Source organism: Bos taurus, chromosome 2 (genome assembly GCF_002263795.3).
Source record: "Bos taurus isolate L1 Dominette 01449 registration number 42190680 breed Hereford chromosome 2, ARS-UCD2.0, whole genome shotgun sequence".
Lineage (NCBI taxonomy): Eukaryota > Metazoa > Chordata > Mammalia > Artiodactyla > Bovidae > Bos > Bos taurus.
The window spans coordinates 61,984,261-62,003,937 of record NC_037329.1 but is presented as its reverse complement, the minus strand read 5'-3'; the positions used below and the strand labels follow the sequence as shown (position 1 = coordinate 62,003,937).

At 38.5% G+C, this 19,677-nt stretch overlaps 1 protein-coding gene across 3 annotated transcripts in view; it reads right to left on the bottom strand.

Moving 5' to 3' along the window:
• ZRANB3 (zinc finger RANBP2-type containing 3) overlaps window positions 1-19,677 on the bottom strand; it is a 303,685-nt gene that overhangs the window by 100,398 nt on the left and 183,610 nt on the right. The window lies entirely within an intron of this gene.

Sequence of the window (19,677 nt, the reverse complement as noted above, 5' to 3'; positions counted from 1 at the left end):
AGCAGTAGATGACTTGACAAAAGAAAGCAAGTGACACCTCAAAAATGTTTGCAAAAGGGAACTTATCCTCTAGATCTTTGAGATCAGGAGTTGGAAGCACCAAGCACGGGGGGTAGGTATTACATTTGGTGGATGTACTGAACTTGGACATCAAGACAGCTAGCCTAACAGCATCCTTTTATCATTGTGACAACCCCCACACAAGTCCACAAAATTCACAATGGTCTTCTGGGCGCCAAAACTACTGAAAATAGCTACCAGAGAATAATTAACAAAGGAAAATTTCCTGTTGGGTTGCATTACAATTATTAATATTAACAATTAAATAGCTTCATTTTAGTGGGATTTGGTGGTATTTTAATACAGAGTGTTATTTTGAGAAACTTGTAAATTGCTGATACTGATTTTTTTTTTTAGGTTTATGTATTTTTATAGCAAACATACAGGAATAGTACGCAAAACATTAAAAACATGTATTTGCATGTAGAACTGATTAGAAAAGTATAGTGAATGGATGAAACTTCTGTGTGATAAAATGACAGACACCATTTAGTTGTCATCAATAAGAAATTCTTGTTTTTTTTTTTTTTTTTTAAAAAAAGTGCTGGCATTGTAAAAAAAATAAGTTTAGTTATAACTGCTATAAGTTGAATTACTGAAATCTGTTTATTGAAGTATTTTGACTTCAATGCTTTATGTCTGCACATAATTAAAACTTTACACACTAATAACCCCAATGTTCAATGCAGCACTATTTGCAATAGCTAGAATATGGAAGCAACCTAGTTGTCCATTGGCAGCTGCATGGATAAAGAAGTTGTGGTACATACACACGGTGGAATATCACTCAGCTATAAAAGCAAATGCATTTGAGTCAGTTCTAATGAGATGGATGAACCTAGAGCCTATTATACAGAGTGAAATAAGTCAGAAAGAAGACACATACCATATATTAATGCATATATATGGGATCTGAAGATGGTACGTATGATCCTATGTACAGGGCAGCAAAGGAGACACAGATGTAAAGAACAGATTTTTGGACTCAGTGGGAGAGGGAGAGGACGGGATGATTTGAGAGAACAGCATTGAAACACACGCAGTACCATATGTAGAGCAGATAACCAGTGCCGAGTTTGCTGTATAAAGCAGGGCACCCAAAGCCAGCACTCTGTGACAATCTGAAGAGGCAGGGTGGAGAGGGAGTTGGGCAGGGGGGTTTACGATGGAGGCGACACATGTATATCTATGGCCGATTCATATTGATGTATGGCTAAAAAACATCACGATATTGTAAAGTAATTGTTCTCCAATTAAAATAAATTCCTTTTTTTTTCAAAAATAGAAAAATATTTGCCATTACTCAATTCTGTCACAATCAAGATAATTACATTTTGACATTATGGTTAAAAAAAACTAATACCTGTCAAATGTATCTTAATAAAACTGAGAAAAAATAGAACAGGAAAAAAAATCTAATGTTTAGAATTCCATATAATAAGAGAAAAGATACTACTCAGTGCTAAAAAAGAATGAACTATGAAATCATGGAAAGCTGTGGAGGAAACTTAAATGCATATAACTAAGTGAAAGAAGCTAATAGGAAAAGGCTACACTGTATGATTCCAACCACCCGGTACAGTCAAGAAGGCAAACCTATGGAGACAATAAAAAGATAAATGGCTCCTAGGGACTACAGAGGAGGTAAGGATGATTGGGTGGAACACAGGGAATTTTCAGGGCAGTGGAACTATTCTATATGATACCACAATGGTGGATATATGCCATTGCACCTCTGGCAAAATCCATAGAATGTATAATACTGAGGGTGCACCCTGACATAACCTATGGACACAGGATGATAAGGATGTGTCAGTGGAGTAAAATGATTGTAAAAACGTGCATTGTGTTGCAGAATTTCAGTGGTGGGGGAGGTTGTAGATTTCTGAGGACAGAGGGTATATCAGAACTCCCTGTACTTTTCACTCAATTTTGCTGTGAACCTACCTCTGCTCTTTAAAAATAAAGTTTATTAATATAAAAAAGTGTGGAGGATTTGCATTTCAGTCTCTGCCCTGAACATTTCCAGGATTCCCCTGTACCAGAGCCCACTAGAGAGAATGATCTTAGCAAAAGGTGCCTGAGCTGAGGTCAGACTGCTTTAAATCTTGGGCTAGGGGCTTTTTAAATGCCTAGGGCCTGTCTCATGCATGAGACAGGGTGCTCAGGGCTGGTGCACTGGGATGACCCTGAGAGACGGGATGCGGAGGGAGTTGGGAGAGGGGTTCAGGATGGGGAACACATGTACACACACCCATGGCTGATTCATGTCAGTGTATGGCAAAAACCACAATATTGTAAAGTAATTAGCCTACAATTAAATAAAGTAATAAAAAGAAATAGAGGTTTAAATATATTTAAAGCAATTAAGTAAGAAATAGAACTTAATGTACTATAATAAAAAATGCAAAGACGAGACCAGGGAAAGAAAAATGGAGGCTGATGTAATTAAACTAAGTTCTTATTGTTCAAAAAAAAAAAAAAAAAAATGCCTAGGGCCAAGGAATTTTCAAAGGCATGTGAGACTTTTTAAAAAGTATCAGAAATGAAGTAAAAAGAAAATTTTTGGCTCCAAAATGCCAAAACAAAGTGCAAACTTAATATGTATTTAAGAAATACATACACAATTATAGCATTAAAGGCCATGGCAATAGCTTTAGTAAGGGTATTCCATGAAGTAATTCATTTAACTTTCAACAACACTAGAAGACAGCAAAAGTACCAGTTATCATCCCTATTTTATGAATGAGGAAACAGATGCAAAAAGAGGTTGAGGAATTTGTCCACAGTATCACAGATGGTAATGGTGGTAATGGAATTTGAGATTAGTAATGTGACTCCAAAGTCTGACTTGAATAAAACTCAACTTTCATATAATAACACGAACATTATATTTAATGTTCTTGGGATTATTTTGATATGCTTGAGTTTGTGTGTGTGTTGGAGGGTGTGGTGTACAAAAACAGGAGATTCTAGGACTAAGAAACATTTCTGACTTTAGGTCTTAGCCTTCTCTTTCTTGATTCTATTGCTAAAATGTGTAAAATGAGAAGGTCCATTCTTTTGGGGGAATGGTTAAATAAAATGTCAATCAGTTCAGTCACTCAGTCGTGTCCAACTCTTTGCGACCCCATGAGTTGCAGCACACCAGGCCTCCCCGTCTAGCACCAACTCCCGGAGTTCACTCAGACTCACGTCCATCAAGTCAGTGATGCCATCCAGCCATCTCAACCTCTGTCATCCCCTTTTCCTCCTGCCCCCAATCCCTCCCAGCATCAGAGTCTTTTCCAATGAGTCAACTCTTCGCATGAGGTGGCCAAAGTATTGGAGTTTCATCTTCAGCATCGGTCCTTCCAAAGAACACCCAGGACTGATCTCCTTCAGAATGGACTGCTTGGATCTCCTTGCAGTCCAAGGGACTCTCAAGAGTCTTCTCCAACATCACAGTTCAAAAGCATCAATTCTTCGGCGCTCAGCCTTCTTCACAGTCCAACTCTCACATCCATACATGACTACTGGAAAAACCATAGCCTTGACTAGACGGACCTTTGTTGGCAAAGTAATGTCTCTGCTTTTGAATATGCTATCTAGGTTGGTCATAACTTTCCTTCCAAGGAGTTAGCGTCTTTTACTTTCATGGATGCAGTCACCATCTGCAGTGATTTTGGAGCCCAGAAAAATAAAGTCTGACACTGTTTCCACTGTTTCCCCATCTATTTGCCATGAAGTGATGGGACCAGATGGCATGATCTTCATTTTCTGAATGTTGAGCTTTAAGCCAACTTTTTCACTCTCCTCTTTCACTTTCATCAAGAGGCTTTTTAGTTCCTCTTCACTTTCTGCCATAAGGGTGGTGTCATCTGCATATCTGAGGTTATTGATATTTCTCCCGGCAATCTTGATTCCAGCTTGTGCTTCTTCCAGCCCAGCATTTCTCATGATATACTCTGAATATAAATTGAATAAGCAGAATATACAGCCTTGATGTACTCCTTTCCCAATGTGGAACCAATCTGCTGTTCCATATTTGGTTCTAACTGCTTTTTAATATGCTGTCTAGGTTGGTCATAGTTTTTCTTCCAAGGAGTAAATGTCTTTTAATTTCATGGCTTCAGTCACCATCTGCAGTGATTTTGGAGCCTAAGAAAATAAAGTCTGTCACTGTTTCCATTGTTTCCCCATCTGTTTGCCATGAAGTGATGGGAACGGATGCCATGATCTTAGCTTTTTCAATGCTGTGTTTTAAGCCAGCTTTTCCCCTCTCCTCTTTCACTTTCATCAAGAGGCTCTTTAGTTCTTCTTCCCTTTCTGCCATAGGGTGGTGTCATCTGCATATCTGAGGTTACTGCTATTTCTCCCTGCAATGTTGATTCCAGCTTGTGCTTCATCCAGTCCAGCATTTCACATGATATACTCTGCACATAAATTAAATAAGCAAGGTGACAATATACAGCCTTGATGTACTCCTTTCCCAATGTGGAACCAATCTGCTGTTCCATATTCGGTTCTAACTGTTGCTTCTTGGCCTGCATACAGATTTCTCAGGAGGCAGGTCAGGAGGTCTGGTATTCCCATCTCTTTAAGAATTTTCCACAGTTTGTTGTGATCTACACAGTCAAAGGTTTTGGCATAGTCAATGAAGCAGATGTTTTTCTGAAACTCTTTTACTTTTCTATGATCCAATGGATGTTGGCAATTTGATCTCTGGTTCTTCTGCCTTTTCTAAATCCAGCTTTAACATCTGGAAGTTCTCGGTTCATGTACTGTTGAAGCCTAGCTTGGAGAATTTTCAGCATTACTTTGCTAGCATGTGTGGCAATGAAATAAGGTGTATCCATGAAAGAGGAAACATACAAATGAATAAGAAAAAAAGGAGGTGGATGAAACTGGAGCCTATTATACAGAGTGAAGTAAGCCAGAAAGAAAAACACCAATACAGTATACTAAGGCATATATATGGAAATTAGAAAGATGGTAACAATAACCCTGTATACGAGACAGCAAAAGAGACACTGATGTATAAAACAGTCTTATGGACTCTGTGGGAGAGGGAGAGGGTGGGAAGATTTGGGAGAATGGCATTGAAACATATATAATATCATGTATGAAACGAGTCGCCAGTCCAGGTTCGATGCACGATACTGGATGCTTGGGGCTGGTGCACTGGGACGACCCAGAGGGATGGTATGGGGAGGGAGGAGGGAGGAGGGTTCAGGATGGGGAACACATGTATACCTGTGGCAGATTCATTTCGATATTTGGCAAAACCAATACAATATTGTAAAGTTTAAAAATAAAATTAAATTAAAAAAAAATTTTTAAGGACAAAGTTGCAGTAGTTTGGCTTAGGGTAGAAATAAACATTTAAACATAAAGGAAATTCAATTCTTAACAACCTAAAATTAATAACAACAACAAAATTTCAAAGATTTCTAAAGAAGTAATGAAGCATGAATCTTTAAATTTCTTTTGGGATTAATACAGCCATTTCCTCATTCACATTTACAAGGTAAGTAAAAATTTGTTTCTCCTTTGCTCTCTCTCTCTCTTAGTGGCTAAGTCGTGTCCAACTCTTGCCACCCCATGGACTGTGGCCTGCCAGGCTCCTCTGTTCATAGGATTCTCCAGGCAAGAATACTGGAGTGGGTTGCCATTTCCCTCTCCAATTCTAAACAAGAATAAATAGAAACTTCTTTGTATCTTTCTTTTTCACCATGTATAATTTAAAAGAGGCATTTCTTAATAAGCACTTAATAGTAGCTTACAAGGGGTTTCCCAGGTGGCTCAGTGGTAAAAGAATCCACTGGCCAATGCAGGAGACACGAGTTCAATCCCTGGGTCAGGAAGATCCCCTGGAGGAGGAAATGGCAACTCACTCTAATGTTCTTGTCTGTAAAATCCCACGCATAGACAACCCTGGTGGGCTGCAGTGCATAGGGCTACAAAAGAGACAAACATGACCGAGCACAATTAGCTTAACTGATAAAATAGGAAGCATGGTAAAGAACGTGTACACTTATCTTTGTTCCTGAAACATGTACACACAAGCATACATAGAGTCAACTTTGGAAACCACTTTCTGATTTTTTTTTTCAAAGTTAACTTCTCTTTTGTCCTTTTGTAGCAATCCCTTTCTTCCACTCCCAGTTCCTGGGAAACACTGATCTGTTTTCTGCCCCTCGGTTTTGCACAGTCCAGAACGGTACATAAACAGAATCATACAGTATGCAGCCTTTAAATCGGATTTCTTTCACTTAGCACACTGTATTTAAAATTCATGTGTCCTGCTGGATATATTAGTAGTTCATTCCTTTTTATTGCTGAGTAATATATCCCACTGCATGGATATTTTATGATTTGTTTGTACATTTACCAGCTGAAGGACATCTGGATTGTTTCAAGTTTTAAGTGACTATTAAATAAAACTGCTGTAAACATTTGCATACATATTTTTGAATGAACATATGTTTTCATTTATCCCAACTAACTATTCAAAATGGGATTGCTGGGTTGAATGTTAAGTGTATGTTTAACTTTATAAAAAATTGCCATACTTTTTTCCATAAGTTTATATGCCATTTTACATTCCCATCATTAATGTATGTGAATTCCAGTTCTTTGGCATCATGCACTAACATCATTTGGTATTTTCAGTTTGTAAAAGCTTTATCTATTCCAATGCATGTATTTCATTGCAGTTTTAACTAGCATTTCTCTAATGACTAATGTTGCATCTTTTCAAGTGCTTTTTTGATCTTATCTTTTTGATATCTTTTTGCTTTATAACTGAGTTTTGAGAGATCTGATATGTTCTTTTACATGTTTCTTTTGTATATTTTAAAATACATGTATTTATACACATATATTAATTTATATGCCCCTTTATCAAATATGTACTTTACAAATATTCTCTTCTTGTCTGTGTATTATCCATTCATTGTCTTACCAATGTCTTTGGAAGAGACTTTTTCAATTTTTATAAAGAAAATTCATCACTTTTATCTTTCACAATACATGTTTTTTGCATCCTGTATAAAACTATTTGCCTAACCCTAAGTCACAATGTATTCCTTTGTTTTCTTTGAGTTTTATAGTTTCAGGTTTTACAATTTACTTTACAATCCATTTTAAATTGATTTTTTTATTTTTTAAATTGTGATCAATATACATAAAACTTACCATCTTGACCATTACTAAGTATGCCGTTCAATGGTAATTAAATACATTCATAATGCTACATAACTATCACCACTGGTTATCTTCATAAATTTCATCTTGTAAAACCCAAACTATATACCCATTAAACATAACTCCTCATTCTCTCCTACTCGCACCCCATGGCAAGCACCATTCTACTTTCTGTCTCTATGATTTTGATTAGGTAGATCACATAAGTGGATTCACACAGCATTTGTCTGTTGGAGACTGGTTTATTGCACTTATAATGTCCTCAGGATTCATCCATGTTGTGGCTTATGTCAGAATTTCCTTCTTCTAAGACTGAATATTCCATTGGATGTATAAGCCACATTTTGCCTATCCATTCATTCATGGATACTTGATTTGCTTATTGTGAATAAGCTGTTTAACTTACTGTGAATAATGCTGCTATGAATAAGGGCACAAATATCTCTTCACTACCCTGCATTTAATTATTTTGGGAATATAGCTGGAAGTGAAACTGCTGAATTACGTGGTATATCAGCTCACTGACTTCCGGCCTCCAAAATTTCTGATTAAGACATCAACTAATAATCATTCTAAGGATCCCTTCTACACACTGAGTTGGTTTGCCCTTGCTATCAAGATTCTCTTTGTCTTTACAAAGCTGGATTATAATATATCTGGATATGGGCCACCTTTGGTTTATTTTACTCTAGAGTCCGTTGAACTTTCTGGACGTTTATAATGTCTTCCATCAAATTTGGCAAGTTTTCAGTCCTTATTTCTTCAAATAATCTCAGCCCCTTCCTTCTCATTTCTCTTGGGAATCCACAATGCACAGACATCCTATGGGTTCTGTTCATTTTTCCTCATTCTTCTTTCTTTCTTTTCCTCAGACTTGAAAATTTCCATTGTTTTATCTTCAAGTTCTCTGATTCTTTTTATCTTTTAATTTTTAAAAAAATATATATTTTATTGAAGTATAGTTGATTTACAATGTTTCAGGTGCACAGCAAGGTGATTCAGTTATACAAATACACATATATGATTTTTGAAATTATTTTCCATCACAGGTTATTACAAGATATTGACTATAGTTCCCTATTCTATTCAGTAAACCTTTGCTGCTTGTTGTGTATCTATTTTTTAATTAGAAATCTAGCATTCTATTCATACTAAGTCAAACAAGTGGAATCAAAATGTCATAATCTTTTTAGTTATGCAAAAATTTGTAAGTTCTCTAAAATATAAATATTATACATATTTATATCAGATCAGATCAGATCAGTCTCTCAGTCGTGTCCGACTCTTTGTGACCCCATGAATCGCAGCACGCCAGGCCTCCCTGTCCATCACCAACTCCCGGAGTTCACTCAGACTCACATCCATCCAGTCAGTGATGCCATCCAGCCATCTCATCCTCTGTCGTCCCCTTCTCCTCTTGCCCCCAATCCCTCCCAGCATCAGAGTCTTTTCCAGTAAGTCAACTCTTCACATGAGGGGGCCAAAGTACTGGAGTTTCAGCTTCAGAATCACTCCTTCCAAAGAAATCCCAGGGCTGATCTCCTTCAGAATGGACTGCTTGGATCTCCTTGCAGTCCAAGGGACTCTCAAGAGTCTTCTCCAACATCACAGTTCAAAAGCATCAATTCTTCAGCGCTCAGCTTTCTTCACAGTCCAACTCTCACATCCATACATGACCGCAGGAAAAACCATAGCCTTGACTACACGAACCTTTGTTGACAAAGTAATGTCTCTGCTTTTGAATATGCTATCTAGGTTACACATAACTTTCCTTCCAAGGAGTAAGCGTCTTTTACTTTCATGGCAGCAGTCACCATCTGCAGTGATTTTGGAGCCCAAAAAAATAAAGTCTGACACTGTTTCCACTGTTTCCCCATCTATTTCCCAGGAAGTGATGGGACCAGATGCCATGATCTTCGTTTTCTGAATGTTGAGCTTTAAGCCAACTTTTTCACTCTCCTCTTTCACTTTCATCAAGAGGCTTTTTAGTTCCTCTTCACTTTCTGCCATAAGGGTGGTGTCATCTGCATATCTGAGGTTATTGATATTTCTCCCAGCAATCTTGATTTCAGCTTGTGTTTCTTCCAGTCCAGCGTTTCTCATGATGTACTCTGCATATAAGTTAAGTAAGCAGGGTGACAATATACAACCTTGATGTACTCCTTTTCCTATTTGGAACCAGTCTGTTGTTCCATGTCCAGTTCTAACTGTTGCTTCCTGACCTGCATACAGATTTCTCAAGAGGAAGGTCAGGTGGTCTGGTATTCCCATCTCTTTCAGAATTTCCCACAGTTTATTGTGATCCACACAGTCAAAGGCTTTGGCATAGTCAATAAAGCAGAAATACATGTTTTTCTGGAACTCTCTTGCTTTTTCGATGATCCAACAGATGTTGGCAATTTGATCTGTGGTTCCTCTGCCTTTTCTAAAACCAGCTTGAACATTAGGAAGTTCACGGTTCACATATTGCTGAAGCCTGGCTTTGAGAATTTTGAGCATTACTTTACTAACATGTGAGATGAGTGCAATTGTGCGGTAGTTTGAGCATTCTTTGGCATTGCCTTTCTTTGGGATTGGAATGAAAACTGACCTTTTCCAGTCCTGTGGACACTGCTGAGTTTTCCAAATTTGCTGGCATATTGAGTGCAGCACTTTCACAGCATCATCTTTCAGGATTTGGAATAGCTCAACTGGAATTCCATCACCTCCACTAGCTTTGTTCGTAGTGATGCTTTCTAAGGCCCACTTGACTTCACATTCCAGGATGTCTGGCTCTAGGTCTGTGATCACACCATCATGATTATCTGGGTCATGAAGATCTTTTTTGTACAGTTCTTCTGTGTATTCTTGCCACCTCTTCTTAATATCTTCTGCTTCTGTTAGGTCCACACCATTTCTGTCCTTTATCGAGCTCATCTTTGCATGAAATGTTCCTTTGGTATCTCTGATTTTCTTGAAGAGATCCCTAGTCTTTCCCATTCTATTGTTTTCCTCTATTTCTTTGCATTGATCACTGAAGAAGGCTTTCTTATCTCTTCTTGCTATTCTTTGGAACTCTGCATTCAGATGTTTATATCTTTAAGCTTTTCTACTACACTTGATAAAGGCTTGAAAAAGAACATCAAAAAAAAAAAAAGAAGGGATGGAAAAATTGGAGACAAGTTCTGCCAGATCAAATCTGCTTTTGAATTCCTCTAGGGAATTTTTCTTTTCAGTTATTTTACTTTTAAGCTCTTCTTTTTAGAATTTTTAAAGTTTTCTCTTTATTAATATTTCCATTTTGTTCATTCATCATTTTCTAGACTTTCCCCACATCTTCCTTTAATTCTTTGAGAATATTTTTTTTTAATTAAGCACTATTTTTTTTAAAAAACCAAACCACTAGGAAAATATACCACAGTCTAGAAACAGCAGACAGACAGGCTATATTATCATTTCAAGCAATAAGTTGGTAAAAACACAATAAGGTCCTTATCAAAATGATAAGACTGGGGTGAGAACAATGCATGTTATAAAGGCCCTGACACAAGTGGTATTTGGTAATGGAGGACTGTCCCTTTTTTTGCTCTAAAGGAGTCATATCTCACCCCTGAGTTGCTTACTTTTCCTCTCCTGACCTGTGTATTGCCAGAAGATTACCTCACTAGACCTCTGTTATTTTAAGGAGCAAAGTAAGCAATATTGAGTTTAGATTTTCTTTCAATTCTGGTTTATGAAAACCAGATTTTCCAAAGCCAATACTTCATATTGCTCTTACTTAAGCAGTTCTTTCACTGTTTCAATTCCTCTCTCACTGTTCATTCCTGATTCCTAGCATACAGCACAATCAAAGTGCCCTTTTCCTTCAAGGGTGAGTGTCACTGCAAGATTGTCTTGTCACCATGCTGACTCTGCTGCAGACAGCCTCAGGGCCCATCATGGCTGCCAGCAAGAGGGAAGGTTTGCTTCCCCTATCAGTGTGGTATTGCTTCTCGTATTTTTGCAGGTGGAAAATATATAATGTGTGAGAATTTTAAGAAATGTGCATCCACATCTTGATGGCCAGAAATGAATATCCACAAGGACCCTTTCAAATTTTTTATCCAAACCACTTCTCCTAACTCTACATCTTAAATTAACTTTGTATCATTGTATATAAAACAAAACCAAGCAAAATGAAATTGCAGAAGCCCCATTTCCTTCTAAATTAGCAACCTTATGGATTTTGTTTTAATACACTTTGTGGAAAATGCTGTAGTGATCCTTCTGTTAAACAGGAGATTGACAACAAATAGAAACACCTCTCCTCACATTTCACCAGATCATAAGCAAGTTAGATGAACCTGCCAGCCTCTTGGTGTCTGTGTATTCAGAGAATCTGGTACCTTGGAGACTATGACTTGGTACAAGGGAGACTTCCTATTGCCAGATATGCACCTGCAGCGTGAAGAAGAAGTACATTTTTTTTAAAATTCTCTTCCTTTTTCTATAATCAAAAGCATGTTAGCAATTTGATCTCTGCCTTTTCTAACTCCAGTTGGCATTGGGAAAGACTAGAGATCTCTTCAAGAAAATTACAGATACCAATGGAACATTTCATGCAAAGATGCGCACAATAAAGGACAGAAACAGACCTAACAGAAGCAGAAGGACCTAACAGAAGCAGAAGAAATTAAGAAGAGGTAGCAAGAATACACAGAAGAACTGTACAGAAAAGGTCTTAATGACCCAGATAACCACGATGGTATGGTCACTCACCTAGAGCCAGATATCCTGGAGTGTGAAGTCAAGTGGGCCTTAGGAATCATTACTACAAACAAAGCTAGTGGAGTGATGGAATTCCAGTTGAGCTATTTCAGATCCTAAAACATGCTGCTGCTAAAGTGCTGCACTCAATATGTCAGCAAATTGGAAAACTCAGAAGTGGCCACAATTGGAAAAGTTCATTTTTCATTCTAATCACAAAGAAGGGCAATGCCAAACAATGTTCAAACTACCACACGATTGCACTCATCTCACATGCTCGCAAGGTAATGCTCAAAATCCTTCAAGTTAGGCTTCAACAGCATCTGAACTGAGAACTTCCAGATGTTCAAGCTGGATTTAGAAAAGGTGGAGGAACCAGAGATCAAATTCCCAGCATCCACTGGATCATAGAAAAAGCAAGAGAATTCCAGAAAAATATCTACTTCTGCTTCACTGACTAAGTTAAAGCCTTTGACTGTGTAGACTCCAACAAAGTGTGGAAAATTCTTCAAGAGGTGGGAATACCAGAGCACCTAACCTGCCTCCTGAGAAACCTGTATGCAGGTCAAGAAGCAACAGTTAGTACTAGACATGGAACAACAAACTGGTTCCAAATTGGGAAAGGAGTACATTAAGGCTGTATATTGTCACCCTGCTATTTTAACTTACATGCAGAGTACATCATGCCAAATGCTGGGCTGGATGATTCACAAGCTGGAATCAAGACTGCCAGGAGAAATATCAATAACCTCAGATATGCAGATAACACTATCCTAAAGACAGCAACAAAAGAGTCCGAAATGCAGTACTTGGATACAATTTCAAAAATGACAGAATGATCTCTGTTCGTTTCCAGGGCAAACCATTCACTATCACAGTAATCCAAGTCTATGCCCCAACCAGTAACACTGAAGAAGCTGAAGTTGAACGGTTCTATGAAGACCTACCAGACCTTTTAGAACTAACACCCAAAAAAAGATGTGCTTTTCATTATAGGGGACTGGAATGCAAAAGTAGGAAGTCAAGAGATATCTGGAATAACAGGCAAATTTGACCTTGGAATACGGAATGAAGCAGGGCAAAGACTAATAGAGTTTTGCCAAGAAAATGCACTGGTCATAGCAAACACCCTCTTCCAACAACACAAGAGAAGACTTTACACATGGACATCACCGAAATCAGACTGATTATATTTTTTGCAGCCAAAGATGGAGAAGCTCTATACAGTCAGCAAAAACAAGACCGGGAGCTGACTGTGGCTCAGATCATGAACTCCTTATTGCCAAATTCAGACTTAAATAAAAGAAAGTAGGGAAAACCACTAGACCATTCAGGTATGACCTAAATCAACTCCCTTATGATTATACAGTGGAAGTGAGAAATAGATTTAAGGGCCTAGATCTAATAGATAGAGTGCCTGATGAACTATGGACTGAGGTTCATGACATTGTACAGGAGACAGGGATCAAGACCATCCCCATGGAAAAGAAATGCAAAAAAGCAAAATGGCTGTCTGGGGAGGCCTTACAAATAGCTGTGAAAAGAAGAGAAGTGAAAAGCAAAGGAGAAAAGGAAAGATATACACATCTGAATGCAGACTTCCAAAGAATAGCAAGAAGAGATAAGAAAGCCTTCTTCAGTGATCAATGCAAAGAAATAGAGGAAAACAACAAAAGGGGAAAGACTAGAGATCTCTTCAAGAAAATTAGAGATACCAAGGGAACATTTCATGCAAAGATGAGCTCAATAAAGGACAGAAATGATGTGGACCTAACAGAAGCATAAGATATCAAGAAGAGGTGGCAAGAATACACAGAAGAACTGTGCAAAAAAGATCTTCACGACCCAGATAAGGACGATGGTGTGATCACTGACCTAGAGCCAGACATCCTGGAATGTGAAGTCAAGTGGGCCTTAGAAAGCATCACTACGAACAAAGCTAGTGGAGGTAAAGGAATTCCAGTTGAGCTATTCCAAATCCTGAAAGATGATGCTGTGAAAGTGCTGCACTCAATATGCCAGCAAATTTGGAAAACTCAGCAGTGTCCACAGGACTGGAAAAGGTCAGTTTTCATTCCAATCCCAAAGAAAGGCAATGCCAAAGAATGCTCAAACTACCGCACAATTGCACTCATCTCACATGTTAGTAAAGTAATGCTCAAAATTCTCAAAGCCAGGCTTCAGCAATATGTGAACCGTGAACTTCCTGATGTTCAAGCTGGTTTTAGAAAAGGCAGAGGAACCACAGATCAAATTGCCAACATCTGTTGGATCATCGAAAAAGCAAGAGAGTTCCAGAAAAACATGTATTTCTGCTTTATTGACTATGCCAAAGCCTTTGACTGTGTGGATCACAATAAACTGTGGGAAATTCTGAAAGAGATGGGAATACCAGACCACTTGACCTTCCTCTTGAGAAATCTGTATGCAGGTCAGGAAGCAACAGTTAGAACTGGACATGGAACAACAGACTGGTTCCAAATAGGAAAAGGAGTACATCAAGGTTGTATATTGTCACCCTGCTTACTTAACTTATATGCAGAGTACATCATGAGAAACGCTGGACTGGAAGAAACACAAGCTGAAATCAAGATTGCTTGGAGAAATATCAATAACCTCAGATATGCAGATGACACCACCCTTATGGCAGAAAGTGAAGAGGAACTAAAAAGCCTCTTGATGAAAGTGAAAGTGGAGAGTGAAAAAGTTGGCTTAAAGCTCAACATTCAGAAAACGAAGATCATGGCATCTGGTCCCATCACTTCCTGGGAAATAGATGGGGAAACAGTGGAAACAGTGTCAGACTTTATTTTATGGGGCTCCAAAATTATTGCCAATGGTGACTGCAGCCATGAAATTAAAAGACGCTTACTCCTTGGAAGGAAAGTTATGTGTAACCTAGATAGCATATTCAAAAGCAGAGACATTACTTTGTCAACAAAGGTTCATCTAGTCAAGGCTATGGTTTTTCCTGCGGTCATGTATGGATGTGAGAGTTGGACTGTGAAGAAAGCTGAGCGCCAAAGAATTGATGCTTTTGAACTGTGGTGTTGGAGAAGACTCTTGAGAGTCCCTTGGACTGCAAGGAGATCCAACCAGTCCATTCTGAAGGAGATCAGCCCTGGGATTTCTTTGGAAGGAATGATGCTAAAGCTGAAACTCCAGTACTTTGGCCACCTCATGTGAAGAGTTGACTTACTGGAAAAGACTCTGATGCTGGGAGGGATTGGGGGCAGGAGGAGAAGGGAATGACAGAGGTTGAGATGGCTGGATGGCATCACTGACTCGATGGACGTGAGTCTGAGTGAACTCCGGGAGTTGGTGATGGACAGGGAGGCCTGGCGTGCTGCGATTCATGGGGTCGCAAAGAGTCGGACACGACTGAGTGACTGAACTGAACTGATCTGAAAAGCAGAAAGCAAAGAGGAACTAAAAAGCCTCTTGATGAAGGTGAAAGAGCAGAGTGAAAAAGCTGGCTTAAAACTCAACATTCAGAAAACGAAGATCATGGCATCCATCCCCATCACTTCATGGCAAATAGATGGGGGAAAAGTGGAAACAGTGGCAGACTGAATTTTCTTGGTCTTTAAAATCACTGCAGACAGTGACTGCAGCAATGAAAAGACGCTTGCTCTTTGGAAGAAAAGCTATGACAAACCTAGATAGTGTATTAAAAGTCAGAGACATTACTTTACCAACAAAGGTCCATAGAGTCACAGCTATGATTTTTTCAGTAGTGAAGTATGAATATGAGAGTTGGATCATAATGAAGGCTGAGCATTGAAGAACTGATGCTTTCAAACTGTGGTGCTGGAGAAGAGCTGCTTGGACTACAAAGAGATAAAACAAGTCAATCCTAAAGGAAATCAACCCTGAATGCTCATTGGAAGGACTGATGTGGAAGCTCCAATAATTTGGCCACATGATGCAAAGAGCCAATTCATTGGAAAAGACGCTGGTGCTGGGAAAGATCGAAGGCTGGAGGAGAATGGGTGACAGAGGACGAGATGATTGGATGGCATCACCAACTCTGTGAACATGAGTTTGAGCAAACTCCAGGAGACAGTGAAGGACAGGGAAGCCTGGTATCCTGCAGTCGCTGGGGTAGCAAAGAGTGGGACATGACTTCTTGACTCAACAACAACAAAGGCTATAAAAGGGAGTGACAGAGACACAAAGGGAGAAAACAAAATAAGAGAGATAAAAGGAGATAAAAGTGGGCAGCTGGGCTGCCATTACAGTCCTAGCTGGAGGCAGAAAGTATGGTATACTAAAATTTCCAGTGAGAATTATTCAATTATTGCATTGAATCTATATAACGATTTGAGGAAAATGGTTATTTAAAAAATATTGAGTGTTCTAGTCCATGAACACAGTGTTTCACTTCATTTATTTAAATCTTTCAGTTTTTTCCTTAATGTCTTATAGTTTATATTTATCTAATTTATAAGAAAATGTTTAGAAATGGGAATAATTTAATGTAAATAAACCAGAGGGAAAAAGTGAAGTAGGAAAGCTCTATTATAGGAAGATAGACTAAATAATGGGAACTATTCAGAGTGAAAAGACTAAGAGAGATTATAAGTAGAATTGATAAAGAGCAACAGTCTAGGTAAACAGAACATAAACTTGTTCCTCAAATCCTGAAATATTAGGATGCTCTGAAACTTAGGAAAAGTGTCACCATGAAAAGAACAAAATGCACATTACAATGTAATCAAGCTGCAGAAAAGAGGAACCATCAAATTGTGTTATTTTTTTCACCCTAAGTTGATGGCATAAAGGTATGGAAAATGCTGTTAGAAAACATGAAAAATTTATCTCTTCACTGCAGTCACACAATTGGCTTTGGAAATGTTTAACATTTAGTGAACTGACTTTAAGATGAAGGATTTTGCAAAGTCCAGTGTTCTGAAACAAAATAGGTGGCTCAGAACACCTTATATGTTTACCAGTATAACTGGACACTCGAGTGCTCTAAACTTGAAATTGAAGGAAAAAATATAAAAGGCTGCTGTATCAGTTAAGGGAGTATAGGGTTTCAGATGCAGCCAAGCCATGTGCATGGGACAGATGGCTTCTCAAGAGTGCACTCATTTCCTGTTAGTAAAGTTCCTTGAGCTCTGCAAAACAGGAGATTCTGAAGCGCTCGGAATCAATTCGGTGAAAAGGAGCTCAAATGTGTGGAAGAAATTCACATAAATGGAAGTAATGTTTTATGTTTCTTAAGCAGAGCCAATCTCCACATGTATGTGAAGTATCAAAGTAACCGTAATCAGGACAAAAAGCAGCTGAATAAGCTGAGGCAAACTACTCACCCAAAGTACTTCTGCAATTACAGAGATAAACAAATGTATGAATCCAAGAACTATTTTGCTGGCTATTTAGATAAATTTGGGAGCAAGTAAAAAAAACTACCTGGATAAATGAAAATATGTTATTTCAAGAAATAACTCAAGGTTATAACGTAATTTAACAGCAGCATGCAATCCTGAGTTTAGAATCATGAATACCCTGAGTGTAAGCTTCTTAATGGCAAGGACCATGTCTTATCTATCTTTGTATTCCTAGCACCTAGCATGGTGGCTAACATATAATAAGTAGCTTATGAATTAATGAACAAATGGATGAACTGACTAATGAATACACCACACAGTTATTGAGGAGAGCAATTCTTTAGCAAGCAAAAGCTAAAGCAACAACCAGAGTTTGGAAAGAGATGTGGTTAAACATAACAAACTAATCATATTTATCACTTGTTTCTATTATTATATCATGAAAGGAAAGGAATTTAAAAGTTATTACATAACAAGAAGAACAAAGACAATGAGAGAAAAGAGAGAGAGGGGGAAAGAAATAGAAGTTGAGTATTTCATCCAATTTTTGGAAAACGGAAAGTAAATAGAGGAGATGTCTTGGTTAAAACATGGTGCACTGAACAAACAAGCATTCACCCTCAATCAAAATGAGTACAAAGAAATAAAAATACATGAGCCTACCAGGAAAAATGGAATGAAAATCATACAACAGCAAACAATGTTAACATATTTTTACAAGCAGGAAAAAAAATGTGAAGACGCTAACAAACAGAGAAAGCTGAATATCAGGGACCTAAAGAGTGGTGTGCACAAAATTTTAGAGTGTGTCAGCAATGAAAAAGATCAGGTACTTTAGAAGGTGGGAATAAGTGTGACATGATAGCTAAAAATAGGAACATTGGCTCAATCTCTGGTCCAGGAGGATCGTACATGCTGAGAGCATCTAAACCCAAGTGCTACAGCTACTGAGACTGCACTCTACAGCCCGTGAGGCACAAGTATTGAAAGACCGAGCACCCACAGCCCATACTGTGCAATAAGACACCGCAATGAGAAGCCCGCACACAGCTGGAAAGCAGACCCTGCTCACTGCAACTAGTAAAAGCCTGAGGGCAACAAAGCCTCACTGCAGCCATAAATAGATAAAAATTTTATAAAGCCTTCATTGAACACTACTAGAGAATGCTAGCAAAACAACTTATTATTTTGAAAACTCACAAAGAGGAGAAACTAATCATTTTACCCTCCCTTTTACATTTTTTAATCTATTTTAAAAAATTTTATGTATTTATTTTTGGCTGTGTTAGGTCTTCGTTGCTGCATAGCTTTTCTCTATTTGCAGCAAATGAGGGCTACCCTGTAGTTGCGGTCCTCAGGCTTCTCACTGCAGTGGCTTCTCTTGCTGCGGAGCATAGACTCTAGGGTGCAGGCTTCAGTTGTTGCAGTATCCGGGCTCTAGAGCACAGACTCAATAGCTGTGGGCTCTGTGACACGTGGGATCTTCCTGGATCAGGAATTGAACCCATGTCTCCTGCACTGGCAGGCAGATTCTTTACCACTGAGCAGCCAGGGAAGCCCTATTCTCCGTTTTAAACAAACAGAACCACTGAATGTCTAAATAGTGGATGAGGTGAGGATCCTTTACAGAGGTATGTTAGCTAACAAATGAAGAAAGAGTATCCAAATATTACCATTTGCAATGTCTAGTGATTTAATACGGAGAAGGCAATGGCACCCCACTCCAGTACTTTTGCCTAGAAAATCCCATGGCTGGAGGAGCCTGGTAGGCTGCAGTCCATGGGGTTGCGAAGAGTCGGACACGACTGAGCAACTTCACTTTCACTTTTCACTTTCATGCATTGGAGAAGGAAATGGCAACCGACTCCAGTGTTCTTGCCTGGAGAATCCCAGGGATAGGGAAGCCTGGTGGGCTGCCATCTATGGGGTCGCACAGAATCGGACATGACTGAAGCAACTTAGCAGCAACAGCAGCAGTGATTTAATAAACAGTGTACTGAACATTCACAGCTACTAAGATTACAAAAAGGAAGGCCTTAGATATCATAGGCCTTCTAATGGAAAAATACAACATCCTTAGCAAAGCAGAACTGCTAAAAAAAATTAAAGTCTCTGCATCAAATACAGAGGACAGAGGAACATGTTAAACAACACCGTGGAGATGCAAACAGCAAAACCCAGATTACAGTAACAATATAGTTTTTTCAATAAATTAAAAGTAATCAAACTCAGAAATTGAGGAGAAATCTGAACACTAACAGAGACTTAGGACATCAAGAGTGGGATCTATGATTTGTAACATGTGAGCCTTATTTGAGTACTGACTCAAACAAACAATGGGGGAAAAACTTATGAAACTGTAAAATTC